The sequence below is a fragment of the Lepus europaeus genome, chromosome 18, assembly GCF_033115175.1.
Source record: "Lepus europaeus isolate LE1 chromosome 18, mLepTim1.pri, whole genome shotgun sequence".
Lineage (NCBI taxonomy): Eukaryota > Metazoa > Chordata > Mammalia > Lagomorpha > Leporidae > Lepus > Lepus europaeus.
Window position 1 is genome coordinate 23,028,801 of NC_084844.1, and position 15,633 is coordinate 23,044,433.

The window sequence follows — 15,633 nt, forward strand, 5'->3', positions numbered from 1 at the left end:
CCTCCACATTGTGGCACCAGTACTCTGGGTTCTAGTCCAGGTCGGGGCACCGGATTCTGTCCCGGTTGCCCCTCTTCCAGGCCAGCTCTCTGCTATGGCCCGGGAGTGCAGTGGAGGATGGCCCAAGTGCTTGGGCCCTGCACCCCATGGGAGACCAGGAGAAGCACCTGGCTCCTGCCATTGGATCAGCCCGGTGCGCCGGCAACAGCGCGCCGGCCGCGGCGGCCATTGGAGGGTGAACCAACGGCAAAAGGAAGACCTTTCTCTCTGTTTCTCTCTCTCACTGTCCACTCTGCCTGTCAAAAAAAAAAAAAAACTATAAAAATTATTTATTTGAAAGGCAGAAAAAGAGAGAGAGAGCGACTTCCATTTGCTGGTTCACTCCCCAAACATCTGTAACAGCCAGGGCTGAGCCAGGCCAAAGCCAGCAGTCAGGAACTCCATCTGGGTCTCCCACATGGGTGGCAGAAGCTCAAGCACTTGGCCCATCCTCCACTGCCTTCCCAGATGCATTAGCAGGAAGCTGGATCGGACACAGAGCAGCTGGGACTTGAACCAGTACCCTGACATCAGCCTCCCCATGTCAGGTCTTTTCTGCAGTTTCCCTAGGAGCAGCCAGCTAGCATCTGCTTGAATAATCCCAGTAATGGGGAGTTCATGACCTTGGGAGACGCCATGCCCACTGTGGGCTGCCTGCCCCACTGAGTGAGACGTCTGTCCATGCCAAGAAGGGCTCTGCATTCCAGAGGTGGCCCAGCTGTCAGGCAGAAGGGAGAGACGTGGGGTGCACGTCCAGAGGTTTGATGGGAAAGGGAGCTCTGTGGGAAAGGGAGCCCTAATCCACCCCGCACCCCCATGGACTGGACCAGGCGAATCTTGCCTGCTTGGCATGCACGGATGCCATGATGTGGCTTTGGGGCCACGGCAGCAGCAACCGCGAGGCCTCCTGCAGCTGCAAGCTCACAACCCGCCTGCTGGGCTGACAGCTCCCATCGGGTGGGGGCTGAATGCTGTGTCTTCGGAAGACACCAGAAGAGGCAGGTCTTGGCCTGCCTGGAACAATTCCCTCAGTTACTCTAAAGCAGGGAGATGCTGATGTGGGTATCAGGTGTGCAGGAGAGAAAGCCTGGGAAGAAGAGGATGAACCTGGGATGCTAATGAGCCCATTGTGACCTCACGCCCTTATTCCAGCAGCACACGCTCCTCTGCAGAGACGGTGGGGCTGCCAGTGGGAGCCTCAAAATATGTCCAAGTGGGCAGAAGCCCGAATACTAGGACTGCCTGTGGAATGCCAGCTGCCGGCCAGCATCATGGCATAGCAGGTCAAGCCACTGACGGTAGCATCGGCATCTTATCTGGGCACCGGTTCTATTCCTGGATGCTCCACTTCTGATCCAGCTCCTTGCTACTGTGCTTGGGAAAGCAGTGGAAGATGGCCCAAGTCCTTGGGCCCCTGCACCTGCATGGGAAACCTGGAAGAAGCACCTGGCTCCTGGCTTCAGATTGGCCCAGCTCCAGCCATTGTAGCCATTTGGGGAGAGAACCAGCAGATGGAAGACTTTTCTCTCTCTCTTTTCCTTTCTCCTTGTAATTTTACCTTTCAAATAAATAAATACATTTTCAAAAACACATAAAGAAAAAGAAATGCCAGCTGCCAGTGAGTGAGTGTTTGGGGCACAGCAGAGACCACCCCTTGACGCTGTACTTGGAGGCTCCACCCCTTCACAGGGACAGCAGTCGTGAACCCAGGAACGCCTACAGCCCAGAGAACATGGGGCACAGGCAAGCCCTGCTCTCCCCACCCCCACTTTTTTTTTTAAAAAAAGATTTATTTATTTATTTGAAAGTCAAAGTTACAGAGAGAGAAAGTTCACTCCCCAGATGACCGTAACAGCCAGGACTGGGCCAGGTTGAAGCCAGGAGCCAGAGCTTCATCAGGTCTCTCACATGGGTGGCAGGGGCCCAAACACTTGGGCCATCTTTTCCCAAGCTGTTAGCAGGGAGCTGGAGAAGTGGAGCAGCCGGGACACAAACCAGCGCCCACAGGGGATGTGGGTGTCACAGGCCGAGGCACCGTGGCTCACTATGCCCCAGCGCCAGCCCCACCTTCTCTCCTTTCGTTTCCACATCAAACGATAAAGAAAGTGGCCTCGAGGATTCTTAGGAAAGGGGCTGGAGTCTATCGTTCCCCTGCTGCATTTCGTCTACCAAAGCCGTGGCAGGCCCTGCTCTTGCTCAAGACTGCGGCCTGGACGTCAAGCTGAAGCTCACCGCGGGCAGTATGTACACGCAACACGGTCAGGCCCCGGGAAAGCCACGGGAGCCGTACGACAGCCTGCCACGGCCCAGGCCTTGCCCTGAGTGCTTTGTGTCCGGGGAACACATCTGTGGGACAGGAATTATGAATAGTTTACAAATGTGGAAAGTGAATTCAAAAATGTAAACAACTTTGTCACCCAGACAAGAAGCAGCAGACAGGGAATTTGAACCTAATCCTGTCCTGCTGTAACATCTGGGCTTTCAAAAACAAAACAAAATGAAAATTTTATTATGGAAAATTTCTAACATCACAGAGGCACCACAGACAATGCCATAAATCACCAGATATCCATCACCAAGTTACAAAAACCATCAACATCAGTTCACTCGTGCTGTACCTCTACCCCCACCCATTTTTCCTCATTGGGTTTATTATTATTATTATTTGAGAAGCAGGGGGAGAGAGAGAGAGAGAACTCCCCTATCTTCTGGTTCACTTCTCAAATACCTACAATGGCTTGGCTGGGCCAAGCTGAAGTCAGGAGTTAGAGACTCCAACAGGGTCTCCTATGCGAGAGGCAGGGACCCAAGTACTTGAGCTCTCACCTGCTGCCTCCTAAGGTGCACATTAGCAGGAAGCTGGATCAGGAGCAGAGCTGGGACTGAAATCCAGGTAGTTCAATATGGGAATGACCAAAAAAGTCTGTATAAGTTCAGTAAAGATGCCATTTAAAAAAACTATTTCCGGCCGGCACAGCGGTTCAATAGGCTAATCCTCTGCCTTGCGGCGCCAGCACACTGGGTTCTAGTCCCGATTGGGGTGCCGGATTCTATCCCGGTTGCCCCTCTTCCAGGTCAGCTCTCTGTTATGGCCCGGGAGTGCAGTGGAGGATGGCCCAAATGCTTGGGCCCTGCACTCCATGGGAGACCAGGAGAAGCACCTGGCTCCTGCCATCGGATCAGCGCAGTGTGCCGGCCGCAGTGCACCAGCTGCGGCAGCCATTGGAGGGTGAACCAACGGCAAAGGAAGACCTTTCTCTTTGTCTCTCTCTCACTGTCCACTCTGCCTGTCAAAAAATAAATAAATAAGGCCGGCGCCGTGGCTTAACAGGCTAATCCTCCGCCTTGCGGCGCTGGCACACTGGGTTCTAGTCCCAGTTGGGGCGCCGGATTCTATCCCAGTTGCCCCTCTTCCAGGCCAGCTCTCTGCTATGGCCCGGGAAGGCAGTGGAGGATGGCCCAAGTGCTTGGGCCCCTGCACCCGCATGGGAGACCAGAAGAAGTACCTGGCTCCTGCCTTCAGATCAGCGCAGCGCGCTGGCCGCAGTGGCCATTGGAAGGGTGAACCAATGGCAAAGGAAGACCTTTCTCTCTGTCTCTCTCTCTCACTATCCACTCTGCCTGTCAAAATAAATAAATACATACATATATACTATTTCCAGGGGCCGACGCTGTGGTGCAGCAGGTTAATGCCCTGGTCTGAAGCGCCAGCATCCCATATGGGCAACGGTTCTAGTCCTGGCTGCTCCACTTCTGATCCAGGAAAGCAGTAGAACATGGCCCAAGTCCTTGGGCCCCACACCCGCATGGGAGACCCGGAACAAGCTCCTGGCTCCTGGCTTCGGATCAGCGCAGCTCCAGCCGTTGTGGCCATTTGGAGAGTGAACCATTGGACGGAAGACCTTTCTCTCTCTCTCTGCCTCTCCTCTCTCTGTGTAACTCTGACTTGCAAATAAATAAACAAATCTTTAAAAAAAACCACAACTATTTCCAACCCACTGTTGGTTGACCCTAGGATGAGAACTCACAGATACAGAGGGATGACGACCGTTCGCCAAGAAGTAACTGCAAGGCGGAACCCGCCACACGCCACAGCAGATGCAAAAGCAGCCCGGCATGGGAGGCCCGGGCATGCAGGGGAGCGGGAGGTGGGGACGTGGCCTTCAGGCTCTCTCCAGCCAGCCGTGCACGGTGGACTCAGGGCCACTCGCAGGGCCCTGCCCTCCATTCCTGCTCAGCAGGGCAGCGCCTGGGAGGGGCACTTGTGAGAACCTGCAGAGGCACACGTGGACTTAGCCAGCCACGCGCAGCCAGGGTGGAGCCTGGCAGAATCATCGCTGGGCCTGAGGAATACGCATCTGGCTCAGCAAGTCCCGCAGATTGGAGTGGAGGAACCCACGGAGGCCAGGGGCCTGCTGGAAGGCCCGGCACGGGCACACTGCTGATTAGCGCTTCCTGCTCCGGGCCCTACCCTGCAATCCGAGCCTTTATTTCAGAGCCTGAAATAAAGCCCCTGTTGGCCCTCAGCATGTGGAAATGGCCTGGCTGCATTCACTTTTTATTTTTCCAGTACCTGATACCTAGTAGGTGCTCAATAAATACTCGTTGAAGAAAGAACAAAGAAGGGGAGGGGGGAGAGAAGAGTGAAAGAGACGGAAGGAGCAAAAAAATAAAGCCAGGCAAACCTGTGACAGCTGTGGATGGTGTATGACAGCAAACTACAATAATGCCACCCTCAGCCTTGCCCCCCATCTCTCTCTCTCTCTCTCTCTCTCAGAAGGATGCTGACCACCTGTCAGCCTTACTGCTGTCACTCTCAAGCCGTGAAGTTTAAGTGCTGTCACAGTGTCTGATTGGGGAGGACAGCTCAGCAAGACCCCTGGGGGGGCTACCCGCTAAAAACAGTGCAGGAATGTTGTCAGCTCCTGCTCACGAGAACGTGTATAACCCCTCGCCTCTTCTGCCCCTGCTGCCCCAGGCTGCAATCCCTTCGCGTCCGTCAATTGGCTTAATGAAGCCTCTCATGCTTCCTTCGGTTTTTGGTCTCAGGACTCGGGCTCAGTTCCGAGGCACAGAAGGCTCGGGGTGAGGCATCGAAGGCCTCTGTGGAGGGCCGTGGACACACCAAGGTGGGGGAGCCACGGGCACTTCAGTACGAGGATCCACAGGGCTTGGCAAGGCACCAGATGAGGAGGAAAGCAGAGCCTGGAATCGACACCTGGAAGGCAGTGGGGCCGCTGAGAGGAAATAAGACAAATGGGAGTGGAAGTGGGTCTGTGGGAAAAGGCAGAGGAGGATGCTTCTCACCCTGGACAGGGCCAATAAAGGGAGCGGTCCAGCCAGCAGCTGGCCACCTGGAGCTCAGGGAGGCTCCGACCAAGAAGGCATTTGCCGGTGCCAGCTGGTTCTTGTGGCAATTGTGGGAGTGGTGCACTCACCAGGCGGGGAAGAGGGCAAACAAGAAGCCCCAGGGCAGAGCTTGGAGGACTGGCAACACTGAACCAGCAAGAGAAGAGAGCCAGAGAGCAGTGAGGAAGGGAAGATGAGCCCAGGGCGGGCGTCTGGAGCAGGGAGCCTGGGCCAGTGGGCAGCGCCTCGCAAAGAGCCGGCAGTCCCGCAGCAGCAGGTCCACCACCAGTCCTGGGACTGCGGAGGGCGGGGCCCCATCGTGCCGATCACAGAGCAAGTGGGTGGTGAGAGCTAAGACATCACTAAAGCACTCTTTGAAGGGCTCTGGCAGTGATGGAGAAGACAGGACCCCGGGGCTCCAGGGCGAGGAAGAGATGTTTTTAAAGGGCTGAAATAAGAACAAATTTGTATTTACTTGAAAGGCAGAGAGAGAGAGAGAGAGAGAGAGAGAAAACCTCTATCCACTGGTTCACTCCCCAAATGGCCACAACGACCAGAGCTGCGCTGATCTGAAGCCAGGAGCCAGGAGCTTCTTCCGGGTCTCCCATGCTGGTGCAGGGGCCCAAGGACTTGGGCCATCTTCTACTGCTTTCCCAGGCCATAGCAGAGAGCTGGATCAGAAGAGGAGCAGCCAGGACACAAACTGGCACCCATATGGGATGCCGGCGCTGCAGGCGGTGGCTTTATCCACTACAACACAGCGCTTTTGATTTTTGTGATTTCCCCTCCTTCTCTGAGACCTTCTCAGCGCCACCGAGCGTCCTGTCTCCTCCCTGTTCTACTTAGCTGTTCCCGTCTCTGGGAAACAAAGGCAGTCAAGACCAAGCACCTGCCATGACAGCGCTGTGTTAGGTGCCAGCCCTGCGAAGGGAACTGGAAATGCGCCTGACCTCTAGGAGCTCCCACTGACAAACGCGCCCCCAGGCACCCATGCGCTCTGAGGACAGGACTCAGACCAAGGACAGGAGAGGATTCGAGCAGGCTAGCAGGAGGCGGCCGTGTTTGTGCTGAGTCAGGAAGTACAAACAGGAAGAGTCGGCTAAGAGGTGGAAGACAAGAGTCCCAGCAAAGGAGCTTGGTGTGCAAGAGTCCTGGAACTCTGGGACAGAGCAACTCATTGTGCAGGGACATGGTGTGTGTGTGTGTGTGGCTAGGCCCAGGACAGGGGCAGGCCAAGAGGGCGAGGGGGAACATAGCACCTGGAGAAATGCTAGTTTTCTCTCCTTAATTCAGTGAAAGGTTTTCAAACCCTGATACAAGGGAGAGATAGCATCAGATTTACATTCTGGAATGCTCACCTGGAGGTACCCGGGAGGCAGTAGGGGATGGAGCAGAGGAGAATGCTGGGTGACAGGTTCTGATACAAATATAGTGGCCTGGGCTGGCGCCGAGGCTCAACAGGCTAATCCTCCGCCTTGCGGCGCCGGCACACCGGGTTCTAGTCCCGGTCGGGGCACCGATCCTGTCCCGGTTGCCCCTCTTCCAGGCCAGCTCTCTGCTGTGGCCAGGGAGTGCAGTGGAGGATGGCCCAAGTGCTTGGGCCCTGCACCCCGTGGGAGACCAGGAGAAGCACCTGGCTCCTGCCATCGGATCAGCGCAGTGCGCTGGCCGTAGCGCGCCAGCCGCGGCGGCCATTGGAGGGTGAACCAACGGCAAAGGAAGACCTTTCTCTCTGTCTCTCTCTCTCTCACTGTCCACTCTGCCTGTCAAAAAAAAAAAAAAAAAATATATATATATATATATATATATATAGTGGCCTGGACAGGAAAGGATGAGAGCCTGCAGCTGGGTGGAGGCATCGGTAAGGGGGCCAGAGAAAGAACTGGCCAGGCCCGGGGGAAGAAGATAGGGAACTGAGGACAGAAGGAAACAGAAGGGTGGGGGAAGATTCCCAGGTTCCTGCTGGATCACAGGCATGAAGAGAAGCAGACGCTGGGGTCGGGGAGCTGAGTATAAAAGGAGTTGAGACATACTGGACTGAGAGGCCTGTTGGGCACCCAGGTGGAGGTGTCTGGGAGGCAGCTGGACAGAGTGGTGGGGGAGGGGCGGGGGAGCCAGGAAATCTGCAGACAACGTTAGTCATGGCTGGGGCCCCCAGTGGGTGACAGTGTGGGCTCTCCACCCAGCCGTGAGGGGCTCTGACACCTAGGAGACCTGAGAAGGAGAGGCTGGAGATACAGGAAAGAAATCAAGGAGAAGGGGGTGCTTCAGAGACTAAGGGGTCCCGTGGGAGGATGCTAGTGAGAGAGAGAAGAGGCGCGCTCTGCCTCTGTTGCTTTCAGGGGCCGAGGAAACAGCTCCCCCTCCAAGGCGGGGAGAGAAAGAAAGGCCCTTACAAGCTGCGGCAGAGGACAGAGGTTTGAGTCCCTTGCTCTCCTCCTCAGCGTGTTTTCTTGAGGCTTGCTGCAATAATGATGCATTCACAAGAAAATAAAGCATGGTATTGCATGCAATGTGCAGAATCAGACGTTCCAAATGTTTCTATTATGTGCTTCGGAACCAGATATGCTGAAAATGGAGAGCAGCCAATGGGATTATGCTGTCCTTAAAAATGTTCCTTTGATAAACATCAAACTGTTCTGTTTACCAGAAATGTTGGCGAGGAAAATAAACAACAGGGCTATTTAGGAGTATTTCAAAATTGAAGCTGAAGTCATACGAGAAAGCAAGAGGCAAAACACAAAATTCAGAACCGCAGGGACACTGCAGACCCCAGCTGCCCTTGACACCTTTGTCTCTGCCAAACATGACATAGTTCTTCACCAGCCAAAGGCAGCAGTCTCACTGGCTGTGCATGTTTCACGCTTAAAGAAGCAGGTACGCAAAGGGAAGAATGGTGACATCAAGAGATACAAGGCGGGGGGGGGGGGGCAGGCGTTTGCTGCAGCAGGTAAGCCACCACTTGGGACACCCATATCGCATATCTGAGTGCTTGGGTCAACTCCCAGCTCTGCTTCTGATTCCAGTTTCCTCCTAATGTGCACCCTGGGAGGTAGCAGGTGATGGCTTGGCTCTTTTCCACCCATATGGGAGACCCAGATTGTGTTTCCGACCCTTGGCTTTGGTCTGGCCCAACCTCTGCTATTATGGGTATCTGGGAAGTGAACCTCTGTCTGTTTCTCTGCCTCTCAAATAATTTTTTTAAAGGCTTGGGAATCAATGCACATATAGTCTTGAGAACTTTCTAGAGAATCTCCAGGATATTATTGAAAAATAAGTGATGCCTACCTCCATTTCATTTTTTTTTTTTAAGATTCTATTTATTTATCTGAGAGGTAGAGTTATAGACAGAGAGTGGGAGAGACAGAGGGAAAGGTCTTCCATCTGCTGGTTCACTTCCCACAAGGCCGCAAGGGCCAGAGCTGAGCCCATCTGAAGACAGGAGCCAGGAGTCAGGAGCGTCTTCCAGGTCTCCCACGGGGGTGCAGGAGCACAAGGGCTTGGGCCATCCTCTGCTGCTTTCCCAGGCCATAGCAGGGAGCTGGATCAGAAGAAGTGCAGCTGGGACTAGAACAGGTGCCCTTATGGGATGCCAGTGCCACAGGCAGACGCTTAGCCTACTGTGTGCTGGCCCCTTCCATTTCATTTTCATAATTAAATCCTTATTTTCATTTCATTTGAAAGACAGATAGATCTTCCATTCACTGGTTCAGTACTCCCCCAAATGCCCACAACAGTGTGGTCTGGACCACACTGAAGCCAGAAGCTGAGAACTCCATCCAGGTCTCCCTTGTGAGTGGTAGGCACTAAAGTACGAGGGCCATCTCCTGCCACCTCCCAGAGTGTGCATTAGCAGGAAGCTGGAAGCCTGCTTCTGTTTCCAATGGTATAATTAACGCAGGGCCCTTAATGCTTACCTTCCTGCTAAGAACAACTAAAAATCCTGCATAAAATACCGAAAATGACTTGTTCTGAACATACGAACAAAAGTAAGAAATGTTCGGTCAAAGCTAAGTGATGCTGGAAACTCTGAGTGACAAGCAGAGAAGTGGCAAATCAGTTCTCAGAACTTAAGGAGCCCCAGGGACGGGTGCTGGAGCCCAGTGTTTGCCTAAGACAAGTTTTTTTTTTTTTTTTAAGATTTTTTTATTTTTATTTATTTGACAGGTAGAGTTACAGACAGTGAGAGGGAAAGACAGAGAGAAAGGTTTTCCTTCTGCTGATTCACCCCCCAAATGGCCGCCACGGCCGGGGCTACACCGATCCGAAGCCAGGAGCCCAGACCAGTATTAGTGGCATGATCCGGGAAGCCTCCAGCAGAGAGTTTAATTTAAAGTGGCCCTAAGTGCCTGAAGGGCTGGGAGAGCCAAATGCAATCCTCTCTGCAGGAACCCACCTTTATCTCAGACCTCAAAAACATTGCCACAGTGCAATTTTTAAGAAATAAAAGCTCACAGTCAAAACTCTGCAAACCCAAGGAAGCTAGGCACCGCAAGCAAGAGAAGCAGAAACACCGACAGCAAAATCCAGCCTGCACAGGCTTCAGATGTAGGAATCATCAGATATGACATAAAACAACTGTTTTAAAGCTTCCAAGGAATAAAGGAATTAACAATGCAGTAGACAATAGAGACTACAAAAATGAACATGCTTAAAAGAAATAGAATTCTGAAAGTGAAAAGTATAATAATTAAAATGTACAACTCACTGGATAGTTTAATAGTAGATTAGCCACAACTGAATAGAGGAGACAAAGCTGAAGAAGTGACTCAGGTGACAGCACAGTGAGAAAAGGAATGGGAAATGAAAGGATACTCAAGTTCAAGACTCCAGGCGTTCTTGCTAGAAGTGAAATCCACAGCGGCAGGCATTTGGGGTGGCATGAAGACACCCACATCCCAGATTGAAGTGCCTGGGTCCACACCCCGACTGAGCTGATTCCAGGCTCCTGCTAAAGTGCACCTGGGAAGGCACCAGGTGACGGCTCAAGTACTTGGGTCTCTGCCTCCCACGTGGGAAGCCCAGATTTAGTTCCTGGCTCCTAGCTCTGCCCTGGTACAGCCCCAGCTGTTGCAGGTTTTTGGGGAGTAAACCAGCAGATGGGGGAATCTCTGTCTATCTCTCTATCATTCAAAATAAAATGACCAAGTAAATTTTTAAAATATTTATTTATTTGAAAGTCAGAGAGAGAGAGAGAGAGGTTTTCCACCTACTGGTTCACTCTCCAAATGTCCACAATGGCCAGAGCTGGGCAAGTCTGAAGACAGGAGCTTCTTCTGGGTCTCCCACATGGGTGCAGGGGCCCAAGGGCTTGAGCCATCCACCACTGCTTTCCCAGGCACGTCAGCAGGGAGCTAGATAGGAAGTGGAGCAGCCAGGACTCGAACCAGTGTCCATATGGGATACCAGTATCGTTGGCATCAGCTTTATCTTCTATGCCAACATGCTAGCCCCTAAATAAAATGGCCGTTGGAGACATCTGGGGAGTGAAACAGCAGATGGAAGATCTCACTCTCTCTCCCTCTCTGTCACCTTTTCAAATAAATAAATAAATCTTTAAAAAAATGAAATCAGGGACTAGTGTTGTGGCACAGTGGGTTAATCCACCACTTGCAATGCCAGCACCCAATATTGGAGAGTCAGTTTAAGTCTCAGTTGCTCCTCTTCTGATCCAGCTCTCTGCTAACACCACTGGGAAAGCAGCAGAGGATTATCCAAATAAATAAATCTAAAAAAAAAAAATGCAAACATACATGGCAAAAAAACAATGACAAACAAGGGAGTTTATAAACACAAATTTCAGAATCGCAGTGTCCTCTGGGGGAAAGGAAATCATCAGGAGGGGACACGAGAGGGCCTCCAGAGGCCTCAGAGGGCCTGGTGATTTTTTGTTTCTTTCTTTCTTTTCTTTTCTTTTTTCTTTTTTTTTTAAGATTTACTTATTTATTTGAAAAGCAGAGATGCAGAGATGCAGAGGCAGAAAGAGAGAGACAGAGATTTTCCATTTGCCGGAGCTGCACCAATCTGAAGCCAGGAACCAGGAGCTTCCTCTGGGTCTCCCATGCGGGTGCAGGGGCCCAAGGACTTGGGCCATCTTCCATTGCTTTCCCAGGCTATAGCAGAGAGCTGGATTGGAAGTGGAGCAGCCAGGACTTGAACCAGCACCCACATGGGATGCCGGCACTGCAGGTGGTGGCTTTACCTCCTGCTACATCACTGTTTCTTTCTTTTCTTTTCTTTTTTTTTTTTTTTTGGACAGGCAGAGTGGACAGTGAGAAAGAGAGACAGAGAGAAAGGTCTTCCTTTTGCCGTTGGTTCACGCTCCAATGGCTGCCAGGGCCAGCACACCACGCTGATCTGAAGGCAGGAGCCAGGTGCTTCTCCTGGTCTCCCATGGGGTGCAGGGCCCAAGCACTTGGGCCACCCTCCACTGCACTCCTGGGCCACAGCAGAGAGCTGGCCTGGCAGAGGGGCAACTGGGACAGAATCCGGCGCCCTGACCGGTACTAGAACCCGCTGTGCGGGCGCCACAGGTGGAGGATTAGCCTATTGAGCCGCGGCGCTGGCCAGATTTTCTTTTTCTTAAATCAAGTAGCAGGGGACACACAGGGTCCATTACTTCATGACTTTTCCTTCTTATGTGGATTTTGCAAATATCCTTTTTATGTACTCAATATCTAACAAATGCAGCTTTCAAAAATCCTAAGCACACAGATTTTTACAATTCTGGCCTTCTTTACAAAACAGCACAGGGCACTGAGGCCATTTACCTAACTGGACTTAACCTGGCTTCCCTCTTCCCTTGAGGTGCCTGTGATCGTGAGAGCCCAGAAAGGTTCTTGTGAAAACAGACAGCTTTAGTGCCTCACAAACTGAAATTCTGCCCCGCACAGGTGGTTAAGAGGAGAAAATGCCCTCCTCCTTCAGGGGCTCCTCGAGTTCCTGGAAGGGTAGAAACCCGGCCACTCTGTCCTTTGGCTGATTTCAGCCCATTCCCTTCGTCTGCCTCTTTTCCTACTTGAACAAATGCAAGGCACATAAAATACAGCTACATGAAACATCCTGTCACATCTGACAAGGAAGACATTTTTCTGGCAGCCTGCGCTGTGGCACAATAGATTAATCCTCCACCTGTGGCAACGGCATCCCATATGAATGTCAGTTCTAATCCAGGCCACTCCTCTTCCGATCCAGCTCTCTGCTATGGCCTGGGAAAGCAGAATATGGTACAAGCGCTTGGGCCCCTGCACCTGTGTGGGAGACCTGGCAGAAGCTCCTGGCTCCTGGCTTCGGATCGGCACATCTCCGGCTGTTGTGGCCATTTGCGGAGTGAACCAGTGGAAGGAAGACCTCTCTCTCTCTCTGTGTCTCTCCCTCTCTCTGTCTGTAACTCTATCTCTCAAATAAATAAATAAAATCTTATATATATATATATATATATATATTTGGTTAAAACATTTTTTTTCTATGATAAAGTATCCAGTATCTCTACTCTCACAGAAAAGGAGGGGCCTCGTCACCTGGAGTGCAGGGCCCTCGTGGTCACCAGGGACCTCAAATTCAGATCTGTGACCTCATCTCCAAGTGAGATTACAGCATAGTCACAAAGACGCCCACATGGCCAAGATTAAATGAAGACATTTGTTCTACAGCATCAAGTCTCTGCCTCAGTACCAGACCACACACTTCTGTGAATTAACATTTGTTGTAAGTCCCTATCTTGGCATCAACAGACATTGCAAATGCATTTCTTGGTTTGGAACTCTAACTTATCAAATGCAAATATTTAACCATTACCAAGATTTTGTAATACTACTTTGGTATTTCTTTCTTTTTTTTTTTTTTTTTTTTCTTTGACAGGCAGAGTGGATAGCAAGAGAGAGAGACAGAGAGAAAGGTCTTCCTTTGCCGTTGGTTCACCCTCCAATGGCCGCTGCGGCTGGCGCACTGCGCTGATCCGAAGCCAGGAGCCAGGTGCTTCTCCTGGTCTCCCATGCAGGTGCAGGACCCAAACACTTGGGCCATCCTCCACTGCTTTCCCGGGCCACAGCAGAGAGCTGGCCTGGAAGAGGGGCAACCGGGATAGAATCCGGCACCCCGACCAGGACTAGAACCCGGTGTGCCGGCGCCGCAAGGCGGAGGATTAGCCTGTTAAGCCACGGCACCGGCCTCTACTTTGGTATTTCTACATTTCCTATTAATCAGGAAGTTTTAAAAATTAGGTTTGGTAGATTTAGCAAACAAAAACACAGGACCAGGGAGGGTGGTTGGCTTAGCAATTAAGACATTGGCTAAGATGCTGGTTCAGATGCCTGGGGCCCACACCAGAGTGGCCCAATTCAATTCCTGATTCCCATCTCCAGTTTCCTGCTAACGGGCACCCCAAGAGGCAATAATGGCTCAAGTACTCGGGTCCCTGCCACCCACAGAAGAGAACTGGATTGAAATGTCCTATTAGAAAGGGAAGCACCCAGCTTCTGCACCTCCTGGAGCAGGTAGAGAAGGGAAGTAGTGTTGATGGTCTGCTGTGCATGAGCCAAGTGTACTTCAAGTGCGATCTCATCTAAACCTTGCAACAACTCTGGGGTACATACTCGTGTTACTGCCCTACTCTATAAGTCAACATAAAGCTTGAATAATTATTCAAGTCAAGACAACAGGCCTCAGATGAATGAGGAGTCAAATTCAAATTTGCTTTCCAAATCTGTACTCGTTCCCTGTGTACTTCCCAGTAGAGAGCACTCAGACGGGTTTTTAAAGATTTTGTTAATCCAAAAGGGAAGACAGAGGTGATGGCTCAAGTGCTCGGTCTCTGCTACCCACATGGGAGACCTGGATGGAGTCTGGGACTCCTGGCTTCAGCCTGGCCCATGCAGGGAGTGAACGAGCAGGTGGAAGATCTCTCTGTGTTGGGCTCTCTAATAGTTCTGGTAACACTCCACACACTTTTCTTTCATAACACAACATAACAGCCTGACATGTTTCAAGGAAGTTATTTTAACAAAGAGTTCTGTCTTAGGAAAGTCAGGTAATCTCTTCAGAGCTCTCTGGTTTCCTCATCTGTAAATTGGGGGTGTTCTGTTACTACATTTCCCGAAAGGTAGAAAGACAGAGATCTTCCATCCACTGGTTCACTTTCATAATGCCCACAGTGGTGGGTCAACTGCAAGCCAGGGGCCTGGAACTCAACCCGGGTCTCCCACATAGGTGGCAGGGACCCAAGCACTTGGGTGATCATCTGCTGCCTCCCAGGTTACACACCAGCAGGCAGTGGGAATGGGAAGCAGAGAGGAACCAGGACTCAAACTCTGATATGGGATGCAGGCATCCCAAGCAGCGTCTTAGTCACTGCACCCAACACCTGTCCCAACTGGGGGTGTTTTGTGACAGCTAGAATGCTTGAGTTTTCTACCTTCAGGATTTCCCCATTTGAGAAAACACATTACATCTTATACAGCCCTCTGCTGCCACCTGCTGGAACAATTACAGCACACATTTCTGCTTGGAAATGAGTTCTGTTCCGTGAGGGGTTAGTCCTTTTGACGCTGTGGCTTGTTTACTTAGTAATTTCAATCCATTAATGAGAATTATAGTTTTCTGAGTTTTCCAAGTTTCAATGTTTTCAATTTGTAAAATATTCCAATTGAATCAAGCCTGAACTTTGACCATCTGGAAATTAATTGTCCAGCTGTTGTTCCCACATGGGAGTGTTTTTCATTTGTCTAGCATTTGGCAGTGACTGCACTGCCAAATCTACTCGCACAGAATTCACTTAAATAATTGACTTTAGTGATACATTCACAAGATCTGAGAAGAAATATTTGATAACACAGAAAAATATAGTTTACATTATTTTTAAAGACTTCTGAAATATTTAATTCTTGTGCTTTGAAAAGGCAAGTAGAGGCCAGTATTGTGGCATAGTGGGTTAGGCCACCGCCTGTGGCACCGACATACAATATGGGCACAGGTTTGTGTCCCAGCTGTTCCACTTCTGATCCAGCTCTCTGCTACAGTGCCTGGGAAAAGCACCAGAAGATGGTCCAAGTGTTTGGGTCCAGGCCAACCACATGGGAGACCTGGAAGAAGCTCCTGACTCAGCCTGGCCCAGCTCTGGCCATTGCGGCCATCTAGGGAGTGATCCAGCAGATGTAAGGTCTCTCTGTCTCTCCCTCTCTCTGTGTAACAGCGCTGACTTTCAAATAAATAAATGTCTTTTAAAAAGAAAGAAAGAAAAACAAGTAA